Here is a 17,284-nt window from a genome sequence, read left to right as displayed (position 1 = left end):
AGTTGTGGGTTCAGTCTCCACTCAGGGCATGTACCGGAGGCAACCAAATAATGTTTCTCTCTCTCTCTCTCTTTCTCTCCCTCAAAAAATCAAAAATATATCCTCATGTGAGGATTAAAAAAATTTTTAAGTTGTTCCCCACCACTATATTGTAGACTTGATGATGTGGACCTGTCTTATCCCAAGAGTCTAACATGGTCTGGTATATATAGTCATTCCTAAAAAATTTGAATGGGTGATTGGAAAAGTGGTTGGTTGGATGGATGGATAGATGGATGACCAGAATATAAGAGAGAAGGGAGAAAGAAGAGGGAAGGTTATTAAATAGGAGCTATCAAAGTATCTGATACCTTGGGCACTTTCCAGGGTTGACCCCAGGCGCAGAGTCTACTTGGGTTTGGACTAAGGGAGACTCTCCCCTGTGGAGAGAAGAAGATGAATGGAGGCATAATTTGAAGTTGGAGGCTGAGTCTAATATGATAAGGAGAAAAGGCCAACTATATCACCACCTGGGAACCAGAATCAAGATCTAAATCTGGAACTAAAAGTAGCTTGAAAAAAGTGAACAACAATTCAGATACTTATTGGAAACAGATACTACTATCTTTTAGATTTGATATGTCTATCTTAGGACTATTTATGAGAGGACTGGCTCTTTTATGCAGAACTGTCCTTCAGATTCATCCCAGCAGTGTTGGAGGGGGCCCCCAATTCCATAGTATATGTTCCACCCCATGCATCCTCACCAGCCAGGACTTCAAAGTCCTAAGGCCAAATATGGTTTTGGTAAGAGTCCAGAAGGTCTTTGACAACATGTTAAGGTCATCAACTTAAATTCTGGGATCTAGGAGATATGCAGATCAGAGTCTTGACTGGCCAGATGGAGGAGAAAGTGTTGTGAACAGTGTGGACAAAAATAATAAAGGAGGGTGGTTGAAGTTGTAAACTGTAAAACCACAAGGTTGATAAAATGAATTGACTTGAAAGACTTGAGGTAACAGTCCTTCAGTTTTTAACAGATGTGAGAGCTTCTTGTGCATCATCTCCTCTCCTAGATTCCCGGCTGGCACACTGCTTATTCTTGGTGCAAGGGAAAGTATCTTCTCTGTTCTCTTAAATGCTCTGAGGCTATTCCAGGAACCCTCTTGCTACTGATGAAGTGGCAGTTCTTGATATAGGGAGTTTGGGGCAAAATCAATACTAACTTTGAAAAAGGATGGTCTGTGTAGAGGAGCAGAGTGTGATATTGTAGGCAAAGCCTGAGGGTTTGGATTAATCAACCAGTCCCATTATCTGCAATGTTCTAGTGCCCCATTGACACTCCAGGTTGTTCTTGGTCTAGGGGAGTTATGTGATGGGCAGGTTGGTATAAATATGTAAGTCCAAGCTTGAAGAACACATTCCAAAACAAAAATTTAAACCAAGGCCCATAGTCAGAGATCAGACAGCTAGGTAGTCTGTAAAAACAGACAACCTTTTTGAGTTGTGATGGATGATACAGATGGGTAGGGATAGGGTGCCAGTACCACTTTGATGAGAGCACTTGACAGTATTAGGAAAGTTTCTTGGGCACCAGGAAGCAGAGGACCTGAAATATAGCCTGTTGATAGCATCCCAGGACGTTAGCGATGAGGAACAATGCAGGTCTTTAGGCCTCCCAGAACCAGCTCTATTCTAAGAGTAACTATTCCAGATACTTGTGTGTTTTTGAAACATGCCCGTACAAAATACCAGAGGAACCCAAGATCATAGATAAGGCTTTTAATGGGCTTTGTTGTCCCGACATGTCGGTACAATGTCACAGCTCCTAGGCGGGGACATTCCTTATCAGCAGTCTCACCTGCACCCCGCCACTGGAGTTGCCTCTGCTGGTGGCTGTGCCTTGCCATCAGGCATTGCTATGCATATGCGTTGTTGTTTGTCTAGTTTGGTTTGTCTTGCTTTTAGGAACTGAGGAGGGCTAGATGATTAAAGAGTTTTCTAAAAAAATAATTTCTCTGGATGTGGCAATCTCAGCCTCCTCCCAGTTTGAGGGCTTTCGTAATAGTGTTTCTGCCCATCAATTTTGCTTGGAACAAATATAATGGGGAATTTAAATCAAAGAATGCAGACCATCTGGTTCAGGCCATTTCCAAGGTTGCTGCCCTGTAGTCAGAGGCCACTAGGAGCACACCTGCAGCTGAACAAACTGGGCTATCTCTTGAAGTGAGGGGACTGCAGGGACTGCCACAATGAGGAACTCTGGGGTGTCCCAATAAAAAGGTGTTCGAAAGGACTTAGAGGGTTTGGTTAGGCTGTTTTGGAGAGTGTCCAAGGAGATGAGGGCTTTTTCTGGGTTGTGTGCTGTCAGGAAGTGGGAACAATTCTATGGTTGGCTATCTTAACAAACTCCACCTAGAAGGAGGGAAGACTAAGCAAGGCTAAAGCTGTAACTGGTAAAGCAGCAACGGTCACTGTTCTTAGCCAGAAAGGGAAGTGTTCACTTTTTGTGATTTGCATGATTTGACTTTGTCTAGAAGTTATGAAGTGGTCTTCCTTAGTCTCACTTCATCACGGACAAGGAGTGACCTTCTCTGACGTTGGCATGCTCTGCAACTGTTTGTGTACAACAGGAGAAAACATGGCCTGGTCATGAGCATCAGGCGAGCTTCTAATAACACTGAGGCCTCACTGTGTTGAGCCAGGTCCCCATGTCAGGAGCTGCTTTTCTCTTCTCGCTGGGCATGCCACACTCTTGTAAGTTGCAAAGGCCCTGTTGGAGTCAGGGAGCATAACTCACTCCGATGTTTCCCATGAAGAGACTTGAATGAAAGAACTCCTTTTAGAGAGGTGGGCCAGGTTAAGGAAACAAGCAAAGGTGAGGTGCCCAGAGACCAACAACAATGGCCAGCCGTTGCTACTGCTGCCACCACTCCCCCCCCCCAGAGCTGACGGACAGGGGTAGTAATTAGTTTTACTGGGGCTGCCCAGAAAAGGGGCTGCCCTCCAGAAACTAGAGTTTTGGAGACAGGCAGCAACTGTCACAAGTGCTTTGGCAAAGCAGGAGAGATGGGGGAAGAAAGGTCCAACCCTTCTCTCCTGCAAGTGCCTTCCATGCACAAGTAGAAGCCAGTCTGCAAGGGAGCGTGGGTTATGCAGTGAGAGCTTCCCAGGACTTGTGCCAGGGCAGAAGAGAGCAGAGAAGCAGTGCGGGGGTGGGGATGAAAAATAATCAGCAGGACTTCCATAGCAAGAGGTACCTAGGTGGACTGGGATAGGCAAGAAGTGTCCAAGGATGAACCACGGATGCAGATGTTGTGGAAGAACAGCAGTGTGTATCCTGGGTAAGGCCATTGGCACGTGGAATTGACAAGCAACGAACAAATCAGAAACAAGCTTATTGTTTTTGAGGAAAATACACTGCTGAAAGAAACTATAAGCCCGGTCTTGAAAACTTTTGATTGCAAAAATCTTCACGCTTCCAACTTCTCAGAGGGCGGAGCTAGGGACTGCAGAAAACAATAGGCTAGGGAGGTCCTCCAAAAACCAGGTCCAAGGTTTATTTCCTCCACTACCGAATAAGAGCTCCTCGCAAGACCCACCCGTCAGTATCCCATTCTTGCCACGGATCACTGCCTCCCGAGTTAGCCACACGTCCTTGTTCCAAAGCGGAGCTTTTATCTGGACGTCCCATTTAGGTTTGTCCCTGGATGGTGAGCTAGGGGTGGGGTGACAAGGACCTGTCTTTTCTATATTCCCAATATTTCCCATCCATTTTGGATGGAAAGGACCCCATGTCAGAGATCCTGGCCTTAGAGATAGTAAGACAATACAACGTTCAATATTAGCATTGTCCCCCTTTGGGAGGAAGGCAAGTGGAACTTTGGGGAACAGATAAGTGAAGAAGATTTTAGGCTCTGGCTGGTGTGGCTCAGTTGGTTGGATATCACCCCAGGCACCACAAGGTTGCCGGTTCCATTCTCGGTCAGGATACGTGCCCGGGTTGCAGGCTCGACCTCCGATAAGGGGTGTGCAGGAGGCAATTGATCAACCTTTTGCTCTTGAATTGATGTGTTTTTTTCTCTCTCTCTTTCCCTCTCCCTTCTTCTCTAAGAAACCAATAAAAAAATCTTTAAAAAAGAGAGAAAATTTTAGGAAGCTTTGCCCTATATTTTCTCAATCAATTCTCCTTTTTCTCCTCTTCAGGTCTCCAACAAACACTTAGAATATTTTTCAAAATGTTCAGAGATGGATTTCTCCCTTCCCCTAAACAAGAATAGGTTTTAAGGCAGGAAAAAAGGTTGAGAAAAACTGGGTTTACAGAGACATCACATTTATAAGAAATATACCATTAGTAAAGCAGTGTTTTAAAATGAGCATTATGGTGCAGGGTAGAATGGGTCAAGGGGGAAAAAGGGGACATCTGTAATACTTCCAACAATAAATATAAATTAAAATAAAATGAAATAAAAGATTTGACTCTGAGTCTGGATAGGAAATTATTTATCTCCCCCATGTTTTGCTTTCATGAATGAGCCCAGTTTACTCACTATATACATAGGTTATTATATTTATTTTTAACTCCAGGGTATTTACGTCATGTGCTGCAAAGCCAAAGAAAGCTCCAGTGTCCTCTTAAAAAATGCATGCTTGTCCTCTTGCACTCTGCTGATGAGGTGACCCACAGTTGCACTGGCTGAATCACGCCTGCACCTGGCAATCACTCGCTCTTCTGGAGACTGCATCCCATTAAGCATCAATGGAAAAAGAACTCTGGCCAAGTAGAAAGAGGGGCAGAAAATGCAATTCTGGTCTCTGGTAGTGAATGAACATAGATTATGCCAAATCTTTGCCTGGTGTCCCTGGATGTGAAACACGCACAGAAAAGTGGCCAAATGTGTAGCTCATTCTTCCTTCAGAACAAAACTGCAGTGCTTTTTTTCACTGCACAATTTATACATTGCAAGAATATGGGGCACAAAACTAGAGCTCGACGTTCCCCAGAGGAGGTGTAATACAATATGAGAAGTATCCTCCAATAGACAGTTTAGTGACAAAGAACTGGGTCATGAATGTCCCCATCCATGTTTTCTAAGAGTAGGAATACTCTCTCCTCCACTTAATCCCTCAACTGCCTACCTCATTTTGCCTCTTCTCCAAAAGGGCTCATTTAAGTAGATCCTTTCTGGAATCACAACATCACAGAATGTTGACATAGGAAAGCTCTATGAACAATTTTGCTTCATCCCCTTGTTTTAAGTACTGGAATGCTAAGCCCAAGAAGGGTGAAGGGGTTCATCCAGGTTCAAATTGCTAAGTGTCAGACTCAGGACTAGAACCCCAGGCTTCCATCTGTCTCCTGGCCCAGCGCTTTTCTCTTATTTATAGATACTTTTCCATTTATATTCAGATTCCTGAATGTTGTGAGACACTTTATCAACTGAATTCAGTTGGTATTAAACTACAATTCTAGATTTGTAATGCTACAGAAAAGATTTGTAAAAGGCCACCTCAATGCTTTATTCATAGGGAAACAAATAGTGCTCCTTGGATTCTTTTATGCCTCGTATCCTTTATACTCATAGATCTTCCTCAAACAATGATTTGTTGCCTGATAGTCTGGAGTGAGATGTATTGACGTGCCAAAAGAAGGGATTTATCCTGAAGAGGGGGAAGTTAGCAATTGTAGGGCTCCACAAAAATGACAGTAGTGTCATTTATGACTGTTAAGGTTGAAAACTATTCAATTAGTTAATTCATTCTTCAGTCATTTCATATCTATATATTTAGTGCCTGTGATGTTTGCAAGATATTGTTCTAAAATTCATAGAGAACACAAGGTAAGAAAGGCCACGTCTGCCCTCAGTGAGCTATTCTCTAGTCTCCTAAGAAGAACTAAGTAATTATATCAAATAGGGTATTTTGTTTGGGTGGAAGGGAAGAAACCTTAGATGTTTCTGAAGGAAAAGATTAGCTGGCACAGTTTCCCTACATAGCCATTTCAAAAAATAGCTTTATTGACATGTGATTGACAGACAATAAACCCATATGTTTAAAGAGAGCAATTTGATGCCTACATTTTGACATATGTAGGCATCCATGAACACATCACCACAGTGAAGATGGTGAACATAGCCACACCGTGCAAAATTTGCTAGTGCCCTCAATAATCCTACCTCTCATCCTTCCTTGACCTCACTCACCAATCCCCAGGAAACACTGACTGGTCTCTGTCACCATAGATTAGAGTACATTTTCTATGATTTTATGTAAGTGGAATCATAGAAATTTTTTTTGGCTTTTGTCATTCAGCATAAGTATTTTGAGCTCCACCTACATTGTTGTGTGTATCAACAGTTAGTCATTTTCATCACTAAGTAATATTCCACTGAATAAATGAACATATATATATATATATATCTCACAATTTGTTTATCCATTCATTTACTGTTGGGCTGTTCCCAATTTGGGGCTATTATAAATTAAACTATGAACAATCATGCAGGTCTTTATTTATATGGACATATATTTTCATTTACCTTCAGTAAATACCAAGGAATGGAATAGCTGGGTCATACGGTAAGTGAATGTTTAACTTTTTAAGAAACTGCCCAACTGTTTTCCAGAATGGCTGTACCATTTTGCGTTCTCACCAGCAATGTATGAGAATTCCAATTGCACTACCTTTGCCAACACTTGGTATGGTCCCTCTTTACATTTCGGGCATTCCAAAAGTATCCTTATCGGTCCATTTATGTCCACTGATTTATAGAGAGACTAGTAACCTCTTTGGAAAAAACCCATCTATCATTTGTGTTCAGACCGTAGACAGAGACAAAACCCACCATCAGGAAAAACCCACCTTCATTTACCATGAAGGAAAAGGAGGTGTGCCAGAAAGAACCAGACTTATAAATGGAGTCGAAGAAGATTGTCAGTCTTGGAACTGTGTGGTAATAAAAGAATTCATCTTGCTCCAGTTTTGCTGGTCTTATATATACGCACAGGAGAGAGAGTTGTTACATCCCTGAAGCCTAAAGTACTTGAAAGGTGCAAGCAACCATGTTAAGGGTCTCTTTTCTGCCCACATATCATACAAAGGTGTGCTGTTCTCTGTGGTTGAGTTGTTTCCATTCTACCAACATTGGGTACAGTAGCTTCCCAGCTCCACTGGGTCCCAAGTGGTGGCAGTGGCTTTGGTAACTAGAAATGTCCAAGCAGGTTAGTCACCTCCCTGATAGATACACAGATATTTCTAGGGCATGGCTTTTATTTGGCCTGTAGTCAATGCCCAACAGGCTAAACTGAGCCTGGACATGTGCTCTCACATATAAATGGCACCAATGGTGACAACTGGGAAATGTACTTTGAATGCACACTCCTTAAAAAGGACCCAGGTTCCTGGTGGTAGAGGCTGGTCTCTCTTCTGGATAATAGAATATGTCTCAGGCATTGTATTGAGTTTGATCTGCATGTAGAAATTCGTGTATCTTAGACATTGTATTTAATTTTATCTTCCTAAAGAAAACAGTGTAGAAAACCTCAGACAGTCAGGGCTAAGGTATAAATATTATATTTCTACCCTCCATTTCCCCTGGTGAATTTCCTATTTCTTAAAGTGAATTCAAATTATTTGCATCTTCTGAACCTCATAAGAATCTTGCAAGGTCAGCAGGGCTGGGTAAAGGGTTATTTTCCTTGTTTTGCACAGGAGGAAACGGAGACTCAGCCCTGAGTGTCCTGCATGAACCCATATGCATTTCAAGCTGCAGAGCCAAGGCCAGAATTCAGGCCCTCTGACTACAAGCCAGTTCCTTCTCAGCTCTGCCAGAGAGCAAATCAACGGGGAGGCTGCTGAACAGCTTCTGGGTTGTCAGAAAGCCTAGTTTGTAAGCGGCTTCTGGAACAGAACTGACGACAGCAGGTGAGACGGGGCAGCTGCTTCTTATCAAGTTATAATTCTGTGTTAGGAGCTGCCACAGAACATCCTTCATCTGCCCCCGAGGAGGCCGCGAGACGCACCTCACTTTCACTCACAGGTGAGGTCTTTCAGGGGCACAGTGTCAGGGCTGCGAGAATGGGCGCTTGTGCTGAGCAAAATGACTCCCCTGCGAGAAGTAACAAAGATAGTAAGGGAGACAAAAACAAAAGAAAGGCAGGCTCACTCACATTTTCATTCTAAGGGTTATTTAACCACCAGAGACCTATAGTCCCGAGTTAGGGATTAGAGACGCAAATAGGAGTAATAGGCCCCAAAGCTGAGGAGTTTGGATTCTGAGGAGTTCACAATCGACTGGGCAAGAGATGAGCACCTGTGACAGGCTCTGCTTTAGAAAGTTATGAATAAAGTGCAGTGAAAGACGAGGAAAGGGAAACGCTGCTTCATGTTTGGAGGGGTAACGTTTGAACTGGGCCTTGAAATACGAGGAGCTTTTACCACTGAAACAGGAGACACAAGAGCCTAATGAACATGGAGACAAGATGACATCTGTCGTGGCCAGGGAATCTGAGGCAGTTGTATGTGGCTGGAACATGTGGTGCAGGGACTGGGGGTGGTCAGGCGAAGGAGGGGGTAGAGGAGGGGGGTGAAAGGAAAATGGGATCGGGTGTCAAGGCCAAAGGGAAGGGCTGAGGCCTTTGCGCCTTCCCTTGCAGGTGGAGGAGAGGGATTAATCAGGGGAGTTAGGTCTGATCAGGCCTGAGTCAGATCAGGTCTGAGTCAGAAACAATTCTGGAGGCCCCGTGGAGGTTAAACTGGCATGGGTGGGACAGAGTGGGCAGAAAAAGCAACTCAGCAAAAAAGGGCATGCTTTGTTGGTAGCAGAGCTCTTTTTGCATTTCCTTTCCCTTAAGTTTGCCTCTGCTCTTTGATGTATTTTTTTTTCCAGTAGTTTCCAGGCATTCTGGAAATATTAGTGCTATTTCCCACCAGCCCAGGAGTTACCTCCATTGGTCAATGTGCATATCCATTCATCAGGGACCATAATAACGTTAACCGTGAGTCATCAAACACCAGCCTGAGTATTGGGGCGAACGCTGCCGAGGAGCTCACACACACATGACGTGACTGCTCTGCAGCGTCCATGACCGGAGCCGCAGCCCCTTCAAGTACGGCTGAGTCTCTGGGCCCGTCACAGGCCACTCCGCTGCGGATGAAAACCGCAGGCGCTGTCCCGTAAGATGGCAGCACTGGCTGGATAAAACAGAAAGTGAAAGCCAGCAGCCCAAGGATTCTTGACAATTTTTTCTAGTGATGAGCCACAGATAATCAATATTCAAAGTTTCACATTAAGAAGTTGAGTTTCAGGTGGCCCTGGGAAAAGTAAAGATTAGTTATCTGCTTTAAAAAAAAGAAAGGAGGGAGGTTGTTCCAGGAGGCCTAGAAGATACCGGTTCAACTGGTTCTTTGGTCCTAATACCATCAATCCGACAGTGTGAGCAGAGAAAGAGAGAAAAGTCACTTGAACCAAAAACTTGGTTTCCATGATTTAGTGTCCTGGATTGAATGATTGGTCTCTGGCTAAAGTGTCCAGTCAGTTCGATGAAGAGCCAAGTTTCATATATAGCCCAAGGCAGAGAGAGGGCATCTGTGATATGTTCCACATAAGACAATGTCTTTTATATTTTTTGAAACAGATCGTGCTATAATTTCTTTCGCAATTCTATTTTACTTAGAAATAAAATACTTTATTTATGTCCTTAAATCTACTTAGTCAAAGTTTCATTTCCACAATATCCTCCTGTGTCTACTTTCTAACCGTGTACTTTGGGTAGCGACAATCACAATCATTGCTAACATTTTGGCACTTACCAGTCATTATTCTAAGCATTTATTGTTTATTAATTTTTTTAACCTAAAAAGGTAGGTCTTCATAGAATATCGTAAAATTGGGGAACAGAGAGGTTAAGTAACCTACTGTGGTCACACTGCTATGCATGGCAGAGCTGGAATATAAAACCAGGTAATCAATCTGTCTTTAACTCTCAGAGCAGAGCCTGGTTGCAGGTTCATACAGCATGAGCATGAGAATTTAGTGGAGAATCAAATTATCTCAAGGGCAATGTGTTCCCCTTTTAATGTCCAATCTTATTTATTTATTTGATAATTCAACAGAAAAAATTTAAAGCCATTTTCCACTAGAGTGGAGAACCTGCCAGTTTGGTATTAAGATGTGTGAACAGGGCAACAGGCCAGTGTCCTTATCCCAGATGGCACATGTGACAAAAAAGATGTCACAGCCAGTGGTGATTTTCATTAATTCTGTTTTACCTGTCTCTCCTCCATGCTTTGTTGCAAAAGATATCTGAGTGGATAGGCATTCAAATGCCACTCATTTAGAAATGTCCACCTTACATGCCATCCTAAATATCATTACAAAACATGAAAAGCTCCCCGTACTCTCTGAATAGCTACAGGAGAAAACAGTGGGGTTACATACAATGTCTGTGTGCTCATCTGAGGTAGGGCTTACTTGAAAGTCTGGTAGTGAGGACACCTGTGTCTTAAGGGCCTCGCTTTCTTCCCTTCTGCGTCTAGGACTCTGGTATTCTGAGCTGTTATATTTCTGTATGTGTGCCCAAGAATTGGAGGCCTGGGACAAGAATGCTTGAGATTAGAAACTAAGGAGGCTCTCTTTGTCTCCTCTCTCCCTATGCTGAGTCCAGTATAACTTGCTTTCTTATCTATTGCCTCATTTTTCAGGCCTGAAATATATCTTCACTCAGTGGTTGATATATTAAGGCATTGATAGCTCGTGAAAGATGTGAAGAGGGGAGCTTATTTGGGCATCCAGATCCTAATTCCTTTTCCAGACTCTCTTGGAACTTGGAGGACACTGTCATGGACCACACAGCATCAGCTTGTCAAGAAGTGCGCTTTGGTAAGTTATTTAAAAAATATATAAATCCCTATTCAACATCCTGAGTGTCTGATTTACGCATATTACATAAAAACCTGGTCTTGGTTCTTTTGCAAAGCATGAATAAGATGTGAAATCTAGTAGGAAAGTACCACTCTGGCTCCTGTTCTTAACTCCCCACCCCCCCTCCCCCTCCCCCCTCCTCCCTCCTCCCTCCTCAGCACAGCCGCATTCATCTCTCAGCAGACCTTCCCTCAGCTTGCCTCCTCTTGTGCCCTTCTGGGGTGTGCATGTCTTTGGCCACTTTCCTTCATCTGTCTTCCCAGTTCTCCCTTTGATACAGCCTTCTATCAACCTTCTCTAATAGAATTACATAAGTAATGTTTTCCACATAATTGTTTGAAAATGTTTTCATTTAATGGAACAATAATTAAATTGAAAAGATAAGTCATATAAGTGGCTGCATTTTCAAGATGTGAAGGGTGGAAAAAATGGGAGCATTACAGGGTGAAAGCACTCTACCGGGCGTCCATGGGTCTTGTGGGATATAACCGAATGGCTTTTTGTTGCCATGGTGGTTTTATTAATCATACAGTTCTCCCTTGCCTGCCTCCCTCTCTAAAGGCTAGAAAAGCCAAATACTTACTCAGTTTCTCTTGCAGATAGGGGTGGCCCCTGAACCACCTCTAGTCAGTAAAATATAAAGAAATTTCTGCTAGAAGATTCTAGGAGAGGTATTGGTCTCCCTGTTAAGAGAGAAGTGCAGGAGGAAAAAGGCTCTGTCCCACTACTTTCTACTTGGGAAGGTGGTGGTGTGAGAACATGATGGTGGGAGCTGCTGCAGCCACCTTGCAGCAAGGAGAAGGCCCAAGGAATTGCAGAGCCACTGACAGAGGGACTTGATATCATTACGTTGCCGAAGTGGTCATTCAGCTTCTATTTACTGAATCCTTATTAGGTATAGGCACTGTGCTAGTGCTGGGGATTCATATGCCCCTGCTTACAGGGAGCTTACATTTTAGCAGGAGGAAAGACAGCCAATATTAAATATGTCAGCTAGAGTTAAGAGCTATGGTAAAAATGAAGGATAAGAAATCTGGAGAGTGATGGGGATGACATTTTATATAGGTTGATAATGAAAGGTATATCTGATAAAGTGACATTTGAGAGAGACGAAAGGAGTGAGGGAGCAAGTCATGCAGATATTGGGGCGGGGGGGCAGTGGGAAGGAGTGTTCCAGGAAGAGGGAACAACACGTGCAAAGGCCCTGAGGGAAAGCATGTTCAGCATGTTCAAGGAGCTTCAGGAAGACCAGAGAGGCCAGAACTGAGCAAGCCACAGGGAAAATGTAAGGGAATGAGAGATCACAGGCTTCCAGATCATTTAGAAGCGTGAACACTATGGTAACTGTTTTAGATTTCATTCTGAAGGACATAAGAAATCGTTGGAGGATTTTGAGTAGAGGAGCAATGCATTATTTAAATTTTACTTTTTGGTACTTCAAAAAGCCTTTAAGGCTGCTGGATATAGAAAATGTTGAAGGACAGCAAGGGAGGAGACAGGAGACAAGTGAGAAAAATACTGGGAGAGCCGATGATGGTTGGCCATAGTGGAAGTGGTGGAGGTAGAGTAAAACGTTAGATTCTAGATATATTTTAAAGGTCACACCACCAAGATTTGCTAATGGGTTTGATACTTGGTATCAGACTTCTTATGTTATGAAAAAAGTAAACTCTTGTTTAATCCACTATAAATGTGGTGCTCACTTATAGCTGAAAGTATTTTTGATATAGATGGGAACAAAACTACCATTTCTTCATATATTCTTTTCTTTCCAGTTTTAAAAGTTCTAAATGAATCATTAGTCCTGAATCATTATAGAGTTTTTCTATAAAGTTTACTTAATTATTAAACTCCATTGAAATATAAGGACATCGAGGCACAGATGGCTTAAATGATTTGATTAAAAAGTCACAAAGCCAGTTAACGAGTATTGAGATTACAACTCAGAGTTCAGATTACAGTAATAATACCAGATGCTAATACAAAATAGCTTCAGCTGTTTCCACACGACTGGGCGGTGGCTGGGCCAGTTTCAACACAGGGCAGCCCCCTCTTCCTAGGTGCTGAGCTGGCTTGTCTGGCACCGAGGGTGTTTTCCTGGCAAACTCTGGATCCCGCATGGAGGGGCCTCACTGGGGTTCACGGGGCGGCGCATGGCCTCATTGCCTCTCTAGAAGCAAAGATAAAGGAGAAGAGGTTGGATCTGCTTATTGGGATTCTGCCATGGAGAACTGCAAGGGAGAAAAGGAGAGAAACCTGGCTCAGAACGAGAAGGCTAATTTGAAGCACTTCTTTCAAGTGAAGGCAATCAGAGCTCCTTCTTCTGGTGAAAAGCATGGTGGGTCAGACACAAGACCGAGCGAGCCTCGCACACACTAAGTGATCAAAAGAGGCCCCTTTGGAGGACTTGGGAGAGTTTCACCAGAGCAGTGCAGGCCAATAGGGGCATAACGCCAGCCACATAGATAATTTTAAATATTTAATAAGCATATTAAAGATGAGGTTATAACACAAAGTATTCTTAAGAACCCATTATAATTTTGCTTGTTTTAACATATTTCAACTAACACACAGACCATTCTAAATCATTCAAATCTAGAATAATATTTGAGAAAGAATATTAAAGGAATATCAAAGACTCGGCAGTGGAAGTGAAAATGGGTAATGCCCATCAAGATTAATATAAGGACTAAATGAGATAACATATATATTTTACAAAATAGAGCATTGTGTGAATATGCCTCTCTGACTAGTATTACTTCTTTGTCTTATTAGAATATTAGTCCTTGTTATATAAAGACTTCAGATATCTGCAGGTGATTCTTTCCCTCCATGTGCTCTTTGCTTTTAAAGCCATTACACATTAGGAAACACTGACCACGAATACTTTATTTTATTTTATTTTTTATTTTTATATGTTTTTATTGATTTCAGAGAGAGGAAAGGAGAGGGGGAGAGAGATAGAAACATCAATGATGAGAAACATTGATCAACTGACTCCTACACGCCCCCTACTGGGGATGTAGCCGGTAACCCGGGCATGTGCCCTGACCAGGAATTGAACCGTGATCTTCTAGTTCATGGATCGACGCTCAACCCCTGAGCCATGCCAGCTGGGCGGGAATACTTTTTAATCCCAGGAATAATCAGTTTGATAAACTGGTGGCATTCTCTCCAAACATTTAAGGAATATATGGATCTGCACACACAGCAAATCTAGAGAGTTTTTAAATGTAGCAGCAAGTGTGGGGGGAGAGAGAAACACTGCTGGTTTCTCAAGCCTTTCTGAATAAAAATCTGATTTAACTCACTGTATTCTGAGAGATATAAGTACATGTAAATATATAAACATGTTCTTTTTCTCCCTAATGTCTGAGATTTCTGAATTTCTCTGTAATTACATTTAGCAGGGAAAACATCCATGCCTGTGATGAGCAGCCCCCGGTAATCTGTCAGCCCTCAGAGCATAGTAACCACCAATCACTGGCCCAGCCCTTCAATAAATGCTATAGGCCACATGCATGTACACTTATGAAACTTCATGGGTTTCCATGGCTACGGGAATTTTAGAGCTAAGGCACATTTACTATAGCTTTTCTTGTCACCAAGAGTCCTGTAAACACTTGTGCTTTAAGATTTTGTGCAGAAATTTAGCATTTTACGGAAGACCAAGTCAGAATTACCTTTTCCCAAATGCATTGTATAATTTTAGGGAAAAGTCCCTAAAACCATTTATATTTGTGGCCTTTTTTGTGTGATGTAGTTTTATTTATTGGACTAATAAAAGAAAATAAAGGTTTAACTATATTGTCAGTGTCACTTTTAAGTGACAGATATTTGTGCTATGTAAATGTTACAGCGCATAAATATGACAACTTACTGGGAATTTAAAATGGAAAGAGGCAAACATGGCCAGCAGAATAGAAATATTCTGTATATATTTAGCCATTTCTCTTCCTAAATATGGTGAAATGTAAGTGTAATTTCTAAGGATACCCTTGTGTTGTATCTATCGACCAATCATAGTTTGATTTTATTCTTTCTTTTTAAAATATTTTTTAGTAAATTTGTTCAGGTGACATTGGTTAACAAAATTATATAAGTTTCAAGTGTACAGTTCCATAATACATCATCTGTATATTGTGTTGTGTGAATTTATTCTTTCTTATATATTACCCTTTTTGCATATTTAAAAGACCTTTTTACAAACCTGTGAAAATGGCAGGCTATTTTATTATTTTTCCCATTTTATACATGTCCCATGTGACGCAGCCAGCAAGTGGCAGAAATGGGATTAGAACCCAAGACTCCTTACTTACTGTCCATGGCTTTTCCATTGTCTTTTCCCTGGGCAGAATGCAGGCAGCTTCTTCCATAGAAGGCATAGCCATTTCCTTCCTTTCTTGCCAAATGCTGATAGGTTTCTGTGCCCCTGACCTGGGCTCCATTAAGTCATTCTGCTCTCCGTCTGTCCCCTTGACTGCTCCAGAGACTTGGATCGGCTTAATTTACCAAGCTGAGTAACTTCAAATGCACAGAACCATTGGGAAGCAGCAGTCACAGAGATATGACAGAGCCTGAATGTGCACTACATGAGAACTCTATAGGAAAACAGATTTCTAGTTCCAATCATATTGACCAAGAATGTACAAAGCAGATTGAATGGGAGGCTCAAGCAATTTGTACAAAAATCCAATCTGAGAAGACATGTTGCCTGGATAGTCCAGTTAAGAAAAAAGCTTTTACTTGAACAGCATGGATTTGGGGGGATGGGGTTGGAACTATTTGAATGACTGTCTCAACTCTCACTTACTATGCTCATATAGCCAACAGCCTCTGGCACCTCTGGATCATCTCAGCAAATATCTCTGTTAAAGCCTTGAGATCTTTACTATATATACATATGTATACATATATATATGTATATTTATTTATTTTTTGCACTAGGTCTCATTTACCTTGGTGCAGGTCCTTTGTTTTTGTGGGTTTTTTTTCCTTCTGAAATGAAGACTTTGCTTTTACAGTCTGATAAAAGAGGGAGTCTGGGTAGAAGAAGAGCTCTTGACTAAGAGGCTGGTCCTACCCCACAGACCCTGAGTGAGGAGCGCCATGGCTCACGACTCAGAGCAACTGCCAGGACTTGCATAGTCATGAGTTTCTTGTGAGGCTCAAATGAGATAAAGGATATGAAAATACTTTGCTAACTGTAAAATGAGCACCCCCAAATAGGTTGGTTTTTTTTGAGGACTGTCTAACATTACACAATGCCAATTGGTTTTAGTCTCCAAGTGCTAAAAAAAAAAAAAAGCAAAAAATGACTTGGCTTTCCCAGGGCTTTTATTGGAATGTGGACTTTACTCATTTAACAGCAAGTATGACTAAATCCTCTCTATTATGGTTACTTCAATGTTTCAACCCTCTCAACGCAATCAGGCAGCAGCTCAGAGTGCCACCCAGGTGATGCTTCACTTAATATGAAAGCCAAAATAACAGACACTGGTCATTTGCTTGTAATCTAACATTTCCTCCCATCACATACCATGTGCAGCCCTTGAGACCCCAGAATTACAGCTCTAGATTCGGACAAATTTGGCTATTACTGTCCAAGACTAATTCTTATTCTTTCTGAAGGGAAATGTTAATTCTGTGCTCTTCATCCATAGAGTACCTATGAGTGATTAACTTCTCTTCAATCTATAGAAATGTAGGGAGAACTCAGAGCTCTCCTGAACTGTAAAGCTTTGTCTGTTTCTCCTACAAATTTCATTCAGGCATCAAACTGAATTCACTTTTAATCAGATGCATTTTATCTATACCTGGCAAGGATCTAGGAGTAAAAATACAAGATTTATTTCATTTTAATTCTACTGTGATGCATTTAATCACAAATACCCCAAAATGAAAAGACAATTTATCATTTTGCCCTGACTGAGCAACCCTTTTCAGTTGATATTCCTGAATCCATAATGTAGGGAGGAGGCCGGATGATTAAGTGTCTGATTAGAGAAAGCAGATTAACCTGGCAAACATAATAAATTTAGCTCATAAGCAGAAAGGCTTTATAAGGGCTCACAATAAGTCTTCTGTATAAAAACACAAGCCACCTCTTTTAGTGATGACTACATTGAAACAGTTGGGGAACACAATGCAAAATGCATGTTTATGGCTTTCTCTTTGAGACGTCAAAGCAGTCTTGAAAGGCCTATCTGATTCAGTCTATAACTAAAAATGTATTAAATAGGGAATGTGTAAGAAAAATAGAAACTCATAAAAAACAAAGCTATGACCTCTCAAGTGTTCTAGTTTCCACCTTACTAATAATTGTATCTAGATCTCACATGCTTTCAGTGTCTCTCTAGGTCCTCTGTTTCCAGCGGTGCCAA

Source organism: Miniopterus natalensis, chromosome 6, assembly GCF_054644295.1.
Source record: "Miniopterus natalensis isolate mMinNat1 chromosome 6, mMinNat1.hap1, whole genome shotgun sequence".
Taxonomy (NCBI): Eukaryota; Metazoa; Chordata; class Mammalia; order Chiroptera; family Miniopteridae; genus Miniopterus; species Miniopterus natalensis.
This window is presented reverse-complemented; position numbering follows the sequence as displayed.